The sequence below is a fragment of the Schistocerca americana genome, chromosome 9 (genome assembly GCF_021461395.2).
Source record: "Schistocerca americana isolate TAMUIC-IGC-003095 chromosome 9, iqSchAmer2.1, whole genome shotgun sequence".
NCBI lineage: Eukaryota > Metazoa > Arthropoda > Insecta > Orthoptera > Acrididae > Schistocerca > Schistocerca americana.
In genome coordinates, this window is record NC_060127.1 from 143,467,978 (window position 1) to 143,486,341 (window position 18,364).

The window sequence follows — 18,364 nt, forward strand, 5'->3', positions numbered from 1 at the left end:
GACACAACATTACCACTTGCTGTGGCTGTAGAGGGCGCTAGGGCATGATCTATGACGAACAGTAGGCATGATCTATGACGAACAGTACCATCCTTTAGGTGGAAAAAATGCACTATACAGAGCATATTAGACGGCAGTCTTTGCAACACATTATGAATAAATAAATGGTTTCTGGCACCGGATATAAGTTCACTAGACCTTTTTGTGCCGTATCCTATCATCGAACAATCCCTATAGCTCGTATACGGTGGAAAAAATCGCCCTGTATATTGTGGAATAGATTCTTCCACGGTAGGAGTGATGAAATGGAGTGAGAGGAATACAGATTGCAGCTATCAGAGTTTAAGGGAAGAGAAGAGCGTGAAGCAGAATTATTGCTCGTCCTCGACGTTATTTAGTCTGCACACTGAGCATGTATTGGGATCTGCGGATGACACAGTAATTCTATCAGAGACGGTGAAGGGCTTGGAAGGGAAGCTGAAAAAAAATGGATAGTGTCTTGACAGGAGACAGCTGGGAATTGAAGAACGCCAGAAGGCACCGAGCAAAAGTTGGATTAATTGAGATACACGGCAGAAAATATAATAAGTTGGAATAGCAACAGTGAATGAATAATGGAAAGAATATAGAAGGTGAGGTCAATCTCCTGCATCACTGTAGATATATACGATAAAAAGAATAAATCTACAGACGCAAAAATCGTATGCTGCAAGGAATGCGGACCTACAAGTGGTTAAGACGATAATACTTGGAAGAAACGGTGCAGAACTAGGAAAAGAAGAGAAAAATATACTAAGGAAAATGCTAGGTACTAAAAGAGGTTGTCAGAGGTTAATGGGAAGATCGATGGAAAAATTGTACGGCAGCATGGGGAAAATAACAGGAGGGATCGGAGTGAAAAGAGCGAGCTTCATCGGACACATAATCACGATGAATATGGATAAAAAGACGAAAAAAGTATGGGAAAGAACAAGGGCACAAGAGGAAAGGCAGGGATCAGATGGGTTGCTCACCTCCGGAAGGATTGATGGGAATTGATGATGGAGGTGGGATGAACAGAGAATTGTAGAAACAAGTACGCACCGACCAGTACGTCACAGATCGACGTGAGAGAAGGATGTGGGGATAGGGTAGAGTGTCACGAGTGGAGCAGACAAGAGATAAGGATACCGAAAAGCTCAAAAGAAGAGCGAGAGATTACAAAAGAAAAGATTTCCTGAGAAAGGAAGAGGAAAATTCAATCCATGAAGTTGGAATGCTCCTACTGAGCACGTAACGCAAGAAGAAACTTATAAAGCGAATAATGTTATGAGTATGATTAAAAGATATTATTACTGAGCCGTGGCGCGGCTCTCGGGCGCAAGACACGATCGATTACTCCTCTGGTTGAGGTTGGCACTATGTGCGATCGCGAGCGCCTCCATTCGAAGCGGGTCCTAACGGGGGAGTGAGTGCGAATACGGGTCTGGGGCGGACAGCAGGGGAGAACGGACATTGCGGCCGCACTATGAGGCGGCAAGAGAAGAGTTGTGCACGGCCGAGAAGGGAGCGTTGAGCAAGGCGGCAGTCAGCATCGCTTTCCGGGGGACAGAGAGTTGCGGCAGTCCAACGAGCAGACACCAGAACCGGGAGCAGTGCTCCGATTTGTGGACGTGACGTGGGTAGTATTTTGGCGCCGTATAGTTTGCTTGGTACGCATCTGCAGCTCCCTTATGCCCACGTGTGTTGTTCTGTCCGTATGTGGATTGAAAAGGTTACGCTCCGGCTGGAACAGTGGCTTGTGCTTTACATTCATGCACCCTGACTCATTTGTTTTGCTGCAGGCAGCTGTAATTTCAGAGGTTTTTTTTTTTTTTTGTCGTGAACAAGACAGCTAACGTGTGACCTGTTTTGGGTTTTGGAGTCCTGTTTTGGGCAACCTAGTTATCATGCACACAAATGTATTGCTGCCGAGTGAGGTTAGCCCTAATCTTGTGAAACTGAGCTTTCAGTGACTGGCTCGTCTGCAAATTAATTAATTTAACCTTTGCGGTGTGTTTTTGCTTTCAATGGTGAATTTGTCATTCATTTGTGTATGTTTCGCCGTTAATGATAACTGTAAGATAGCAAGGTCTTGAAGGGCTTGCGTATCGTATTGTATTTTGGCTACTGTTTAATTTGATTTCTTGTTTATCGGTCTGGTGGAAACTTATGCCAAGTTTACTAATTTCCGCCTGTGGTTCGGAAGTTGGTTTGAAGGTAAATCTGTGGGGAAATCTTTACTGCACCTAACTGTTAACTGATCTTGCGTGGAACTAATGCCATTATTAAATCGTTTCTTGTGTGCTATAAATTGTGTTACCATAGACAAGGAGAGAAGGCACATTCTGTGGTCGAGGGGTAGGCACGGTTCCTGCTTTGCGCGTGGCGTCTTGTCGCCCGCTATCATTTCCCGCGTTAGTACGGGCGGCGTGAGATTTGTTTGCTCGCGGTTGTATGGCCGCTAGTCAGCTGTGCCAGCTCCCGCTTTAGGGTGTGCCGTGTTTCGTAAGGCGTACGCCGACCTTGTCACTGTTACTCCTGTGTTGCTGTCGGCCGCTTACCGAAACGTTAGTCTGTTTCAGCACGGTGACCACTGGGCCGTGACGATGTCGGTTGATGACCAGCGTTGGGGCGGTCGTCCGCTCTGATTGGCTTCGGTCGCTTGGACTTGGCAGTTACCTTCTGATTAAGGAGATCAGATTTGTGTATTTGCAGTAAATTCCTAAGTAGTTTGTGAGAAAGGTTGAGCTTTTTCATGTCCGCAGCTCGTGGTCGTGTGGTAGCGTTCTCGCTTCCCGCGCCCGGTTTCCCCGGTTCGATTCCCGGCGGGGTCAGGGATTTTCTCTACCTCGTGATGACTGGGTGTTGTGTGATGTCCTTAGGTTAGTTAGGTTTAAGTAGTTCTAAGTTCTAGGGGACTGATGACCATAGATGTTAAGTCCCATAGTGCTCAGAGCCATTTTTGAGCTTTTCATGATTTTACACAATTCAAGCATTTTGGTAAGGCATTTTCCTATCTATGTTTTGTTTAAATGAGAATTATCTATTGGGGTTATTCACCTGTTGAAGCTTAACATAAAATTTGTAACTTAGCTTTCATGATTTTAATTTAAGCATTCTTGTAAGGCAGTCCTTTATCTACGTTTTATTGATTGGTAATTCTTTATTGGTGTTATTCACTGGTTGAAGGTTAACATATGTTTGTAACCAAGTTTATGCCCTCGCTTAATTGAGATTTGTTAAGAGCCTTTATTGTTGGAAGATCATTAAAGCCTGGGTGCTTGTAATTGTGAATACTGTTGTCTATGTTGTGGGCTACCCTTCCACTTCCACAGCCCCAATTACTACCTATCAAAAGCATGAATAACGACCTTTGGTAGCGCGGACAGCTGCCAGATCTGCAGGAAGAGGGTCATTGAGTTTCTCGAGGGTACCGACGGGGTTTGGAGCCATGTTCATTTCAGTGGCGTGGCCAGCCGCGCGGTGTCTCTGTTGGGGACCCATGGAACGAAGAACCCGATCGAAGTGGTCCCACACATTCTCGACTGAGCTAGTTTTGGGAGTTTGCTGTCCAGAAGCGTACGGTAATCTCAAGTAGGTGCTCTTCAGACTACGCAAGTACACTGCTAGCTGTGTGACACGTTGCATTGTCCTGCCAGTAGGTACCTTCGCGCCGGGGAAAAACAAACTGCGTGGTTGCGGTGACATAGTCCCCATGGGTAGATGTATTGTGCCTTCCTGAATGACGAGAACACCCACGGTATCCCGCAGAAACGCTTCCTCCTACGGCCTGGATCCTTCCGAAAATTGTTGCCGGTAGTTTGCCTTTAGAGGTCTCACACCGTACACCACAACGGCCATTTGTCCAATGGACCATAAAATGTGATTCATCTGAAAAGGCCACTCGTTACTCAATGGACGTCCAGTTGCGGTTCTGGAATGTAAATTCCAGCCTTCGTCGCCAATGAACAAGAGTGAACATACACTACTGGCCGTTAAAATTGCTACACCAAGAAGATATGCAGATGATAAACGGGTATTCATTGGACAAATATATTGTGCTAGAACTGACATGTGATTACGTTTGCACGCAGTTTGGGTGCATGGATCCTGAGAAATCAGTACCCAGAACAACCACGTCTGGCCGTAATAACGTCCTTGACACGCCTGGGGATTGAGTCAAACAGAGCGTGGGTGGCGTGTACAGGTACAGCTGCCCATGCAGCTTCAACACGATACCACAGTTCATCAAGAGAAGTGACTGGTGTATTGTGACGAGCCAGTTGCTCGGCAACCATTGACCAGACGTTTTCAGTTGGTAAGCTGCAGAATGTGCTGGCCAGGGCAGCAGTCTAACATTTTCTGTATCCAGAAAGGCCCGTACAGGACCTGCAACATGTAGTCGTGCATTGTCCTGCTGAAGTGTAGGGTTTCGCAGGGATCGAATGAAGGGTAGAGCCACGGGTCGTCACACATCTGAAATGTAACTTCCACTGTTCAAAGTGCCGTCACTGCGAACAAGAGGTGACCGAGACGTGTAACCAATGGCACCCCATACCATCACACTGGGTGATACGCCAATATGGCGATAACGAATACTCGCTTCCAGGGTGCGTTCACCGCGATGTCGCCATACACGGATGCGACCATCATGATGCTGTAAACAGAACCTGGATCCATACGAAAAAAGTACGTTTTGCCATTCATGCACCCAGGTTCGTCGTTGAGTACAACATCGCAGGCGCTCCTGTCTGCGATGCAGTGTCAAGGGTAACCGCAGCCATGGTCTCCGAGCCGATAGTCCATGCTGCTGCAAACGTCGTCGAACTGTTCGTGCAGATGGTTATTGTCATGCAAACGTCCCCATCTGTTGACTCAGAGTCGAGACGTGGCTGCACGATCGGTTACAGCCATGCAGATAAGATGCCTGTGATCTCGACTGCTAGTGATACGAAGCAGTTGGGATCCAGCACGGCATTCCGTATTACCCTCCTGAACCCACAGATTCCATATTCTGGTAACAGTCATTGGATTTCGACCAATGCGAACAGCAATGTCGCGATACGATAAACCGCAATCGCGATAGGCTACAAGCCGACCTTTACCAAACTCGGAAACGTGATGGTACGTATTTCTCCTCCTTACATGAGACGTTACAACAACGTTTCACCAGGCAACGCCGGTCAACTACTGTTTGTTTATGAGAAATCGGTTGGAATCTTTCCTCATGTCAGCACTTTGTAGGTGTCGCCACCGGCGCTATCCTTGTGTGAATGCTCTGAAAAGCTAATCATTTGCATATCACAGCATCTTCTTCCTGTCGGTTGAATTTCGCGTCTGTAGCACGTCATCTTCGTGGTGTAGCAATTTTAAAGGCCAGTAGTGTAGGTGCATGAACCAGCCACTTGCTGTGGAGGCTCGTGTGGAGCGCCGGAGCAGTCGTTGAGGGGACACTGTTGCTAGCCCCCTGATTCATTTGCCTGTCAGTTGTTCCACAGTTTTACGCCTGTTCGCCCGCATACATCACGGCAGCCATCTTTCACCCTTGTCATGTATGGCCCCTGCTGAGTCTCAGTTGCCTCGACACGGTTTTGTATAGTGCCATTTTGCCATGAACAGCGTGCTCTAATCGAGGCTTGCGAACTGTTTGTAAACTTTGCGTTTCGGAAATGCTTCCAGCCTTGGCACGAAAGCCAAGGCTGCACTCATATAAATCACTCCTCCGCTTCTGCTTTACAACAACACTGCTCTGTTTTCCGCCTCCCTCTGACACTTTTTACATATCCTCCACTGCCAGTGCTGCCACCTGCCGTTTGTACTGGTTATTGCACGTCGACGTTGAACACATGCAATAGTCACATTACTGTGACTGCACCGTGTATAAGCTGAATATAAGATGAATATTAACATTAGCAAAGTCAGTATCGAATTAAATAAGGCGATGCCCCTCTTTCCTCCAGACAGTTACATTTGATACCTCACAAAACTGTTGTCACCATTTTCCCAACTTTTTTTTTCCTTACTATACAACGGATGACACTTTCTTTAAGACAAGTTTTACGTGGTATGCAGTATCTCGCTCAGGACTGACAGCCATCGTCTGTAACATCCTGGATACAAACTAGACGTTATCAGAGTGAGGTGATGAGTCGTCGGCATCTCACAGCACTGGCTTGACTGTAGTAGACCAGCAGGGGCGCTGGCGCTGCGTGCCGGGTTTGCCTAACTCCAGTCCGCTGTGGCACAGTAGCACGGCTCCATCTGGCTTTTAATTAACACCGGCACGCCCATTGTTGTACGCTGAATTAAAACCGTTTGCGGATTGTCTGGACGCGCTGTTAACTCGCCGCTGGATAATTAATTCGGGTGCCGTGCCGCAGTGTTAAAGAGCCCCGCTGTCCGTACCCGCCTCCGTGTTTGACTAAATAATTAATTCGCCTGCAGGAAAAGCCACTTGCGAGGATGTGGAACGGCGAGACGCAGGGAGCTAAATTCGTGTTTGTAGGTGTCCGTCGCGGCAGTCATTCTTTAAGCACAACACAGCTGCTTCAGACTACGCCCAGAACACAAACGGCTTGTGTTCCTCAGGGCAATATATTAGGACGTTTTTTGTTTACGGTCAAAACCTGCGCTGCCAAAATAAATTTGCTAAGAAACTGTAGATCAAAAGGAGTTTATCCTTACATAGTGGCTGTTGAGCCATGAACGAAAAATTTCTTATGTTTTTTAGGGTTCTAGTAAAGACGGAACCTTTGTAGGACCATTTTATTGACCAATCTGTCTGTCTGCCGACTGTTAAAAACCCTTTTTATAAGAATCGGGTGAACGTTAAAATTCATTTCCCATACTAAGGTCCATGATCTCTTGGTGATATTACAGATCGTAGTTCCAAAGTGAATGGAATCAAAAGATACCGCCTTTTATGTCACATACTTTAATATTAGCAAACTCACTCATCAAAGCATGTAGGGTACTCCCCGTTGACCTAGACTCATTACTTTTGGCGAGAAGTACAAATAAGGGAGAAATTTCGAAATTGTTGTATTATACGAGAAAAAATGGTTGAAATGGCTCTGAGCACTATGGGACCTAACTTCTAAGGTCATCAGTCCCCTAGAACTTCGACCTACTTAAACCTAACTAACCTAAGGACACCACACACATCCATGCCCAAGGCAAGATTCGAACATGCGACCGTAGCGGTCGCACGGTTCCAGACTGTAGCGCCTATAACCGCTCGGCCACTCTGGCCGTCAATATGAGAAAAAAAATGCCACATTTTATCCGAATGTCTGTCTGTTAAGACGCCCATTTCTCAGGATGGGTTTCAAGTATCGAGTTGAAATTTGTGTCACATACTAAGGTCTATGGTCCCTTGGTAGTTTAAAAAGAGTTACACTTGTAACTCGATGAAACCAAAATATAGGGCCGTTTATATAATATATTTTGATACTCGCTAACTCACTCATTAAAACCTGAAGGGTACTTCACGTTGACCTAGAGTCATAAATATTGTCAAGAAGCAGGCCTGCAGACTAGAAGTAAAGGAAAAACCCAGAAAGTTGTTAATCTGTAAGTATATTACACGACAAAACCTGTTTCATTTGGCATATTGTATTTGACTCCAAACTTATAATTAAAACATTACGAGACTGAACAAATTTTCAGCTGGCAAGATCTCTAAAATCCTTTACTCACACAGATTACCGGTTTCGGAAATTCACCGTTGTCACCTTCGGATCTGTGTTGATATCGAGACACAATCTTCTCCTTCAGTATAATAAGTGGTGCTATACAATGTACGTCCATGTTGGTACCGTGAGCTATATCAACAAGGACATAAACTGCATAGCACCACTTATTGTACTGAAGGAGAAGACTGTGTCATGATGAACATAAATCCGAGAATTCCCGAAACTGGTAATCTGTATGAATAAACGATTTTAACGATCTTGGCAGCTAATAATTTCTTCGGTGTTCAGAATACTACAGATCGTCCCCACGCTGACGATATCAGAAGTATACAATTAAAACAATCTCGAAAGTTTTGGAATTCCGGGGACCGATATATTGCCACTGTCAATGTCGATTACAGGCTAAAGTCGTCGAGTTTCCGGATTAATAGAATGCGTGAATTATCAGTATACATAATTAGGTTTGTCCGGATCCCTCGAGCGCAAATTCTACTCTGAGCAGCCAGTTTATATTTATGGGTCACGAGTGTTCTGACTGGTTTAATGCAAGCCACCACAACTTCCTCTGAAACGGGGCTTCCGTGGCTGCATGCTCCTTTTCCTTCAGGAATTTTTAATAAAATGAGGTACCCGTGGGTTCGGCCTTGTCGAACACTTTTATCCAGGAAAACTGTGTGCCTCAGGAGTCTGTCCTGAGCGTCGTCCTCTTTACTATCGTCATTAACCCAAAAATGGCTTGCCTCCCACCGGGCATCCTCGGCTCCTTTTCGTTGACGATTTTACCATATATTGCAGTTCTCCACGGACCTGTCTCATTGGACGGCGTCTTCAGCGATGTCTCGATCGTCTTGTAACCCTCCCTCTACTTCCTCCTATCTGTTATTGGCTCATATATGTTATTACGGAATCTCGTGATTTGATGATGATGAAATCCCATACTCCTTGACAGAGCGTAGGGGAACGATGCTGGAGATCCGCACAGCCGTACTAGGCAAGGTCCTAGTGGAGGTGGTTTGCCATTGCCTCCCTCTGACAGTAATGGGGATGAATGATGCTGATGAAAACGACCCAACAACACCCAGTCATCTCGAGGCAGGTGAAAACCCCTGACCCCGCCGGGAATCGAGCCTGGGACCTGCAGACTCGTGATTTGAAGCTAGGCACTGTTCTACAAGTTATTTACGTCCGATTTGAGTATTCTACCAGATTTGTTACAGAATCTCAATGATTTTAAGGTGGCACATAGGGAATGTTATCTAATCAATATGAGATCTGACGCAGTAACAAAACTAGGTTTTTATCATATCAAAATTCAATGTCGATCAATCGAGTACCATAGTACGATCGGTAAGCAAGCTATTAAAAAAGATGTTTCACAAATAAAATGGAATATCAATCATAATAATGAAGAAAAACTGATGATGACACCATAAAATATATCAGCAAACGTACATTGGTGTCCTACGTGAATGAAATGGTTGCAACACTATTAGGACCGAAAGGGTGAGACTGTTTAATGAAGTATAGGTGCCACGCATATGGAACACATTTACGACTCTACACTACACACTCGGCATGCAAATTCCAAGCTTTTCTAATAAAGACATGGGATCGGATGTGCAACAATTGAGTCAGAGTGGCTGTGCAAGTTACAGTAAAGTCTGCTCTACCTTTCGCAAATTTCCACAACATGACCCACACAACCACAGTAGCATCCGTATCATACAGAAGGTAGTGATCAATATACTCTAAACATCATATTAGCTCTTCTGTAAACAACCACAGACAACATGAACACACTTGGCACTCAAAATTCTACTACGACACATTTCACAAGTCACACACAATTTTATCATATTTTGATGCAAAATTGTACGTGAACATTACTATGTTAATAATCAGAAGACATGTCCCAATGAATCAACCCCTAAGCACTGAGTGAGAACCCATCCCTTAAAATGATTTGGCCCAAATCACAAGGCTCCACCAGTCACCCAAGGACACACACGAAAATGCCATCAAGCACACTGACAAGAAACATTTTTATTTACTGGTTCGTATTGACGTAATTAAGCACTCATCTGCTCTACTCTGCACCCACAGCGATTTGGCGTGAAAATTTGCAGTCACCCACAAGGAAAAGTTCCTCTAAATTCAAAAGATATTCTCAAAGCGCGTGTCAGACTGAAGTACTTGATGTAAACTATTAATTTAACAAATACAAATAACTGAAATCCTACATGTTGCTAACTATAATGAAGGCAAATGCCATCTGTTATAAGTGAAACCTCGCAAACGCAGCTATTTCAATATCGCAAAATAATTACAATTGTCCAAGCTCTACTTGAAAGGCAACATTCCGCGTAACTTCTAACACAATATAAGTAATTTTTAGCCAGGTTATCTCACCATATCTGCAGGTGCTTCTGGGACGTGTCCTCACCCTAGGTCTCCCCGCTGCTGAGTGCCAAACATGGCGGAAAGCTACCCCAACGACCACCTATTCAAACGAAATGAGGAAGACGCCGCTCATTGGCAGTTTCCTGCCTCTTCTCCAGAAACAGGTGAAACTCGAGCAAGCCATTGCCAACTCTACTCTTGCAACACCTTGGGTCAAAGATTTGATAATTCAGTTCCACCACCACCCATTTATCTTTTACTCACAAAATAATTACTTTCAGTCATTCACACGCATACAGTAAGGATTAAGGAATGAAGGAACTGCTCATTGCCCTCAACCTTTGACGTTCCGCCATTTCCTGACGGAATGCTCTTCTTCTAACCACTTACGTTCCCATTTGTGTTTGCTGTCTGAGTTATCGGGCGTTCTAGCGAACGACGCGCGGGCTGTCGGCCTCGTTTTACTTCTACCCGTCCTACCAATGCGGCGAAGGACATTTAATCCTTAGTTCAGGACCTCCGTTTCTCTATGGCGTATTTTACATGCCTTCCTCCACGTCCCTGTTTTTAGCCGTCTTATCTTCCGCCCCGATTAACTTCTCTCTTTGCCTTCGTTTTCTACAATTCGATATGGGCGCATATGACCCTAGTTGTTTTGCTCCCTAAAACAAAATGAAAACAAACGGGTTCCTCTATATTGCCAACCTCTTCGGCTCAGAGTAGCACTTGCAACCAACGTCCTTCATTATTTCTTGTATGTATTCCAGTCTCTGCCCTTACAGTTTTTACTCTCTACAGCTGCCTCTCGTACAACGGGGACTATCCCTTACATCTTAACAATTGTCCCATCATCCTGGCCCATCAATATTTTCCACACGCTTCTGATTTTCTCGATACAGCGCAGAACCTCTAAATTTTTATCTTATCAGTCCACCTAATTGTCAACATCCTTTTGTAATTATCAATCCACCTAACTGTCAACATCCTTTTGTAAGACCACCTCTCAAGCGCATCAATTCTTCCTAGAATTCCCGATTCACTTTCATACATTTCTATGCTCCAGACATGCAAATTCAGAAATGTTTTACTAAAATTAAATACTGTAAGATTATATTATTGACAGGAGTGACCTGTTTGCCTGAAGTAGATTGCTTCTTATAACCAACTTGCTCCATCGACCACGTGTTTTTCTTTTCCAAGGCAGCAGAATTCCTACACTTCTACCATATGCATGGTCACCAGCATCCAAGTTAAGTTTATCGCTATCTAATTTCTGCTACTCTTATTACTTTCGTCTTTCTTCGGTTTACTCTCAGTCCATTTTCTGTACTCATTAGACTGTTCATTCCACTCAACAGATCCTGTAGTTCTTCCTCACTTTCATGACCATTGCAGTGTCATCAGCGAATCTTATCACTAGCATTCTTTCAATGTGAATTTTACTGTCACTGTTGAACCTTTCTTTTGTTTGCGTCATTGCTTCTTCGATGTATAGACTGAACAGTTGAGGCGATGGGTTACATCCCTGTCTTACACCCTCTTTCAATTCTTAGTTTTCATCTTTGATTCTTACATACATTCTATAGTGCCTGTAGCTTACGCCCATTATTTCTCATGATTTCGATTCTTGCTCATTTCTGCATAGTCGAATGCTGTTCCCAGGTCAACAAGTCCTATGAACGTTTTCTGATTTTTCTTTAGTCTTGCTTCATTTATCAAGCTCAAGGTCTCAACTGCCTCTCTATAATTTCACCTTTCTTAAAGCCAAGCTAATCGTCAATTAATAAACTGTGGATTTACTTATAAACTTTTCAGTAAATTGTTAATGTTAGGGTGCATGAGAAGGTGAGGTGAATGTGTGCTGTTCATTTTATGTGTACTCTTATCATCTAAGCACTCTTAGTTCTGCGTTTAACAGTGGAATTTCTCTTATCGTCGTAGTGTAGAAACCTTTGTTTCTAATTTCGCCTAAGGTTGTTCTGACTTTTCTATATGCTAACTTACTTCTCTCGATGACCTTTTCCTATTTATTCACATTTTTCCTGCAGTCTGTGCTTTCCTGCGCGTCCTGTTTATTTCATTACTAATACAGTTATATTACTGCACTCCAGTCTTCGCTCGAACATACTTATGCTTTCTCTTTCGTCGATCAGTTGTAGTATTTTGTCTTTAACCCAAAGTTTCTTCACAGTTACCTGTAAGGTACACTATGGTATATATGTTAGCGTTTTTGTATACACTACCTGATCAAAAGTATCCGGACACCACAGTATAATGCCGAATTGACCAGTAGCGAAAGAGAGGCGGACGCGCCAGTGCTAAAATGTGGCGGGTAGTTGTGAGTAGGGAAGCATTAATTTCAGCATGGGTCTGTCGGAGTGCTTAGTGACTTAAACGTGGATGTCAACTGAGTAACAAGGGAGTCAAGGATATTTCGAAGCTATTAAAAGCGCCATTGTTGACAGCTGGGAATTTGACGGTGAAGTGGGTACGTGAAGGGCCAACCACAGCTAATCCAAGTCAACTCTGCACCATCATCGAAGATCATTGACTTTTGGATTAATGAATTTAAACGTTGTTTGATAATCACCGACGACGAAGTGAGCTCCGGCCGTCCAATTGAGTTCACCACAAAGGAACCCACTCCCAAAATCTGCCGATTAAAATTTTGTGAGACTGTTGATACTGTAGGTATCTCAATTAAGTGAATGCATAACATCCTGCACGGAGACTTGGCTATGAAGAAGCAGTGAGCGGAGTCGGTCCCGCGATTGCCCCTGTCTGCCAAAATGCATCCGGCACAGCGACTCAACAGAGTATCTGGCGATGTTTTATCGCAATCCACAAGACTTTTTGTGCCGATTTGTGACTGTTGATGAAGCCTGGATCAGTCATTTCACATCAGAGTCAAAGCGGCAGTCAATTGGAGAAAGTATACTGAAAAAGGCAAAGACCATTTTGTCAGGTGGCCAGGTGATGACCACTGTTATTTTCTCCTTTCTAATTTTTTTTCTTTTCACTACTTCCAAGGAATACTCCTCATAGATTACTTGAAAAAAGGCAGAAACATAACTGGGACCCAATTACCCTTCGTTATTGGATCGTTTGAAAGTTGCGTTGCCGGAAAAGAACCTAGATTTTAAGCAAAAAAGTGCTTCTTAGCCAGGATAAATGGTTATTCCACGCATCAGCGATAACAATGGCTAAAGTGCATGAATTGGGCTTTGAATTGATTCCCCGTCCACACCATTCACCAGATAAGCCCTAGAGTGTCCTTCCTGTTCCTTAACTTGAAACTTTGGTTTGCTGGGACTAAATTTTCATAAACTGAGGACGTGATAGTGGCAGTGAAAGAGTATTCTGCACAGTCTGACGAAACTAATTTTTTGCAACGGTATGAAGAAGATGAAGGGTCGCTGGACCGAGTGTATATCCATCAAGGGAGACTATGCTCAGAAGTAAGGTGAGTTGTTTGTTAAAAGTTTTTTTCTTGCTATTTTACCAGACTTATCAAAGCAACCTCGTACATGCTTTCCATCAAAGAGTTAACACAATAACGCATTTGATGAGTAATTAGAAGCCGTGTGCTGTGATACATGGGAATTCGATTCTTTACCAAATCAATAGAGGGATACTGGTGAAGAGGGAAAAAATGCTACTCATGATACCGAAGAAAAACATATTTGGGCACTACATTTTGTCGCAATTGCGAATATTTTTCACATCACCTTAATTACGTACGGAAAACATCCTTATTGAAGAGACATGGTAAAAAACTGAGCTAGGCCAAGACTCCGACCCGGATTTCCCGCTTAACGCTAGCGCTCAGCTAAGCCATCTCAGCTATCCATGTTCGATTTCAGGCGTGACCCAAACCTCCATATGCCACTGTAACTAATAATACACTACTGGCCATTAAAATTGCTGCACCAAGAAGAAATGCAGATAATACACGGATACTCATTGGACAAATATATTATACTAAAACTGACATGTGATTACATTTTCACGAAATATGGGTGCATAGATCCTGAGAAATCAGTACCCAGAACCACCACCTCTGGCCGCAATAACGGCCTTGATACGCCTGGGGATTGACTCAAACAGAGCTTGGATGGCGTGTACAGGTACAGCTGCCCATGCAGCTTCAACACGATACCACAGTTCATCAAGAGTAGTGACTGGCGTATTGTGACGAGCCAGTTGCTCGGCCACCATTGACCAGACGTTTTCAATTGGTGAGAGCTCTGGAGAATGTGCTGGCCAGGGCAGCAGTCGAACATTTTCTGTATCCAGAGAGGCCCGTACAGGACCTGCAACATGCGGTCGTGCATTGTCCTGCTGAAATGTAGGGTTTCGCAGGGATCGGATGAAGGGTAGAGCCACGGGTCGTAACACATCTGAAATGTAACGTCCTCTGTTCAAAGTGCCGTCAATGCGAACAAGACGTGACCGAGACGTGTAACCAATGGCACCCCATACCATCACGCCGGGTGATACGCCAGTATGGCGATGACGAATACAGGCTTCCAATGTGCGTTCACCGCGATGTCACCAATCACGGATCCGACCATCATGATTCTGTAAACAGAACCTGGATTCATCCGAGAAAATGACGTTTTGCCATTCTTGCACCCAGGTTCGTCGTTGAGTACACCATCGCAGGCGCTCCTGTCTGTGATGCAGCGTCAGGGGTAACCGCAGCCGTGGTCTCCGAGCTGATACTCCATGCTCCTGCAAACTTCGTGCAGATAGTTGTTGTCTTGCAAACGTCCCCAGCTGTTCTCAGTAATAGAGACGTGGCTGCACGATCCTTTACAGCCATGCGGATAAGATGCCTGCCATCTCGACTGCTAGTGATTCGATGCCGTTGGGATCTAGCACGGCGTTCCGTGTTACCCTCCTGAACTCACCGATTCCATATTCTTCTAACAGTCATTGGATCTCGACCAACGGGAGCAGCAATGTCGCGATACGATAAACCACAATCGTGATAGGCTACAATCCGATCTTTATAAAAGTCGGAAACGTGATGGTACGTGCCGGCCGGAGTGGCCGTGCGGTTCTAGGCGCTACAGTCTGGAGCCGAGCGACCGCTACGGTCGCAGGTTCGAATCCTGCCTCTGGCATGGATGTATGTGATGTCCTTTGGTAAGTTAGGTTTAATTAGTTCTAAGTTCTAGGCGTCTGATGACCTCAGCAGTTAAGTCGCTTAGTGCTCAGGGCCATTTGAACCATTTTCGTGATGATACGCATTTCTCCTCCTTACACGAGGCATCACAACGATGTTTCACCAGGTAACGCTGGTCAACTGCTGTTTGTGTATGAGGAATCGGTTGGAAACATTCCTCATGTCAGCACGTTGTAGGCGTCGCCACCGGCGCCAACCTTGTGTGAATGCTCTGAAAAGCTAATTATTTGCACAGCATCTTCTTACTGTCGGTTAAATTTCGCGTCTGTAGCACGTCATCTTCGTGGTGTAGCAATTTTAATGGCCAGTAGTGTATAATTTTTTGGGCACTTTGCTTTCAGACAGACGCTGATCTTCGGAACTTCTTTCTCTCCATTGGAATGGAACAGTTTCCGAATGCTCTCATCTCCCCAGCTGTATTATACGACACTGGGAGGTTGAATGGCTGTACGGTCGTCAAATTTATCTTGGCCAGTTTCATTCCGGCCAGTCCAAATATCATCCGAGGCGAGCGACAGAAAGACGCTGTACTGTGTCCACTCGTTACGGACCTGTTTGCGCTTATATCACTCTCACTCCGGGCCTGGAGAGCGGAAGTCCAGCCCCTGGAGTCGGCGGCTGACGTCGGCGTCGCCGGTCCAGTATCGATTGGTGTCGCGGGCGCCTGGTCGAGAATGGGACACCGTGGAGCCCGTGCCACCCGCCCTGTGCAGGAGGAGGGGGCGGCTAACGCGATTACTCACGCTAGGGCGCACCGCCCACGCACTATCTGCGTGTGTGTGTGTGTGTGTGTGCGCACAGGGACGGCTTCAGGACGGCTTCAATCAGTCGGGCAGACTATTATGGCAGTACAACACGACTGCAATTCAATATGTTGTGACGCTTCCCTTATAGAAGAAAGGAGGAGACGTGTATTTGAATGTCATTAGACAGCCTAGAAGGGCGAGCGCTGGTAGCTGCTAAGGAGCTCGATAAAGTTTCGAGATTGGCCTGTCCAGTCTTTACGGGAAATATTAACGACACAATTAGAAATAGCTGTAATAGAGGCAGCAGTAGGGGGTAGGGCTCAAACACTTTAGGATATCCAGAGTACCGTACTAATATAAAGGGTGCCGTCAGAAATGCCCAAGGGAACTGTGACGGGACTGTTCTTGTTCTCTACTAGTGAAAAGGCCAATGCTTCGCCACTGCCAAATGTGTTTGAGAATTGGATATACGTTCTAATCTCCTTCCCTCCAAGGAAGGTAGTAGGAGTAATGCATCAAATTACATACCCATATCGTTAACGTCGATATGCAGCAGGAGTTTAGAACATATATTGAGTTCGAACATTATGAATTACTTCGAAGAAAACGGTCTATTGCCGCGCGGGATTAGCCGAGCGATCTAAGGCACTGCAGTCATGGACTGTGCAGCTGGTCTCGGCGGAGGTTCGAGTCCTCCCTCGGGCATGGGTGTGTATGTTTGTCCTTAGGATAATTTAGGGTTAAGTAGTATGTAAGCTCAGGGACTGATGACCTCAGCAGTTAAGTCCCATAACATTTCTCACACATTAGAACTTTTTTTGTTTGTTTTTTTAAAACGGTCTATTGACACACAGTCAACATGGGTTTAGAAAACATCGTTCCTGTGAAACACAACCAGCTCTTTATTCACATGAAATGTTGAGTGCTATTGACTAGGGATTTCAGATCGATTCCGTGTTTCTGGATTTTCAGGAGGCTTTTGACACTGTACCACACAAGCGTCTCGTAGTGTAATTGCGTGCTTACGGAATATCGTCTCAGTTATGTGACTGGATTTGTGATTTCCTGTCAGAGACGTCACAGTTCGTAGTAACTGACGGAAAGTCATCGAGTAAAACAGAAGTGATTTCTGGCGTTAGTGTTACAGGCCCTCTGCTGTTCCTTATCTGCATAAACGATTTGAGAGACAATCTGAGCAGCCGTCTTCGGTTGTTTGGAGATGACGCTGTCGTTTATCGACTAATAAAGTTATCAGAAGATAAAAACAAACTGCAAAACGATTTAGAAAAGATATCTGAATGGTGCTAAAAGTGGAAGTTGACCCTAAATAAGGAAAAGTGTGAGGTCATCCACATGAGTGCTAAAAGGAACTCGTTAAACTTCGGTTACACGATAAATCAGTCTAATCTAAATGCCGTACATTCAACTAAATACCTAGGTATTAGAGTTACGAACAACTTAAATTGGAAGGAACGTTGTGAAGGCTAATCAAAGAATGCGTTTTATTGGCAGAACACTTAGAAAATGTAACAGACCTACCAAGAAGACTGCCTACACTACGCTTGTCCGTCCTCTTTTAGAATACTGCTGCACGGTGTGGGATCGTTAGCAGATAGGACTGACGAAGTACATTGAAAAAGTTCAAAGGAAGGCAGCAAGTTTTGTATTATCACGAAATATGTGAGAGAGTGTCACAGAAATTATACAGTATTTGGGCTGGAAATCATTAAAAGAAAGGCGTTTTTCGTTGCGACGGAATCCTCTCACGAAATTCCAATCAACAACTTTCTCCTCCGAATGCGAAAATATTTTGTTGACACCGACTTACATAGGGAGAAACGATTACCACGATGAAATAAGGGACATCAGAGCTCGTACGGAAAGATACAGGTGTTCATTTTTTCCACGCGCAATACTAGATTGGAATAATAGAGAATTGTGAAGGTGGTTCGATGAACTCTCTGCCAGGCACTTAAATGTGATTTGCAGAGTATCCATGTAGATGTAGATGTACCTGTCTCCACCTCCTTCCCTTTCTCACTGTTCATCTCCACTTTATCCCTATGTCTTCCTCCATCCACCTCTGTCCACCTACTCTCTCCCCCTTACTCTGACGTTGAACCGTGTTTATTGTTATCGTCAACAAATCCTTGATTAGGTATTGAAGTCGCTTAAAATGATTGGTAAATCTGTTGGGATCATTAACATGACAGTATTTCAATCTGGTAATGGGAAGATTACATTCAGGCGATTGATACTCCACAGTAATTAACAGTAATACATGACTAATAATCCATAAGCCCAACTTCTCC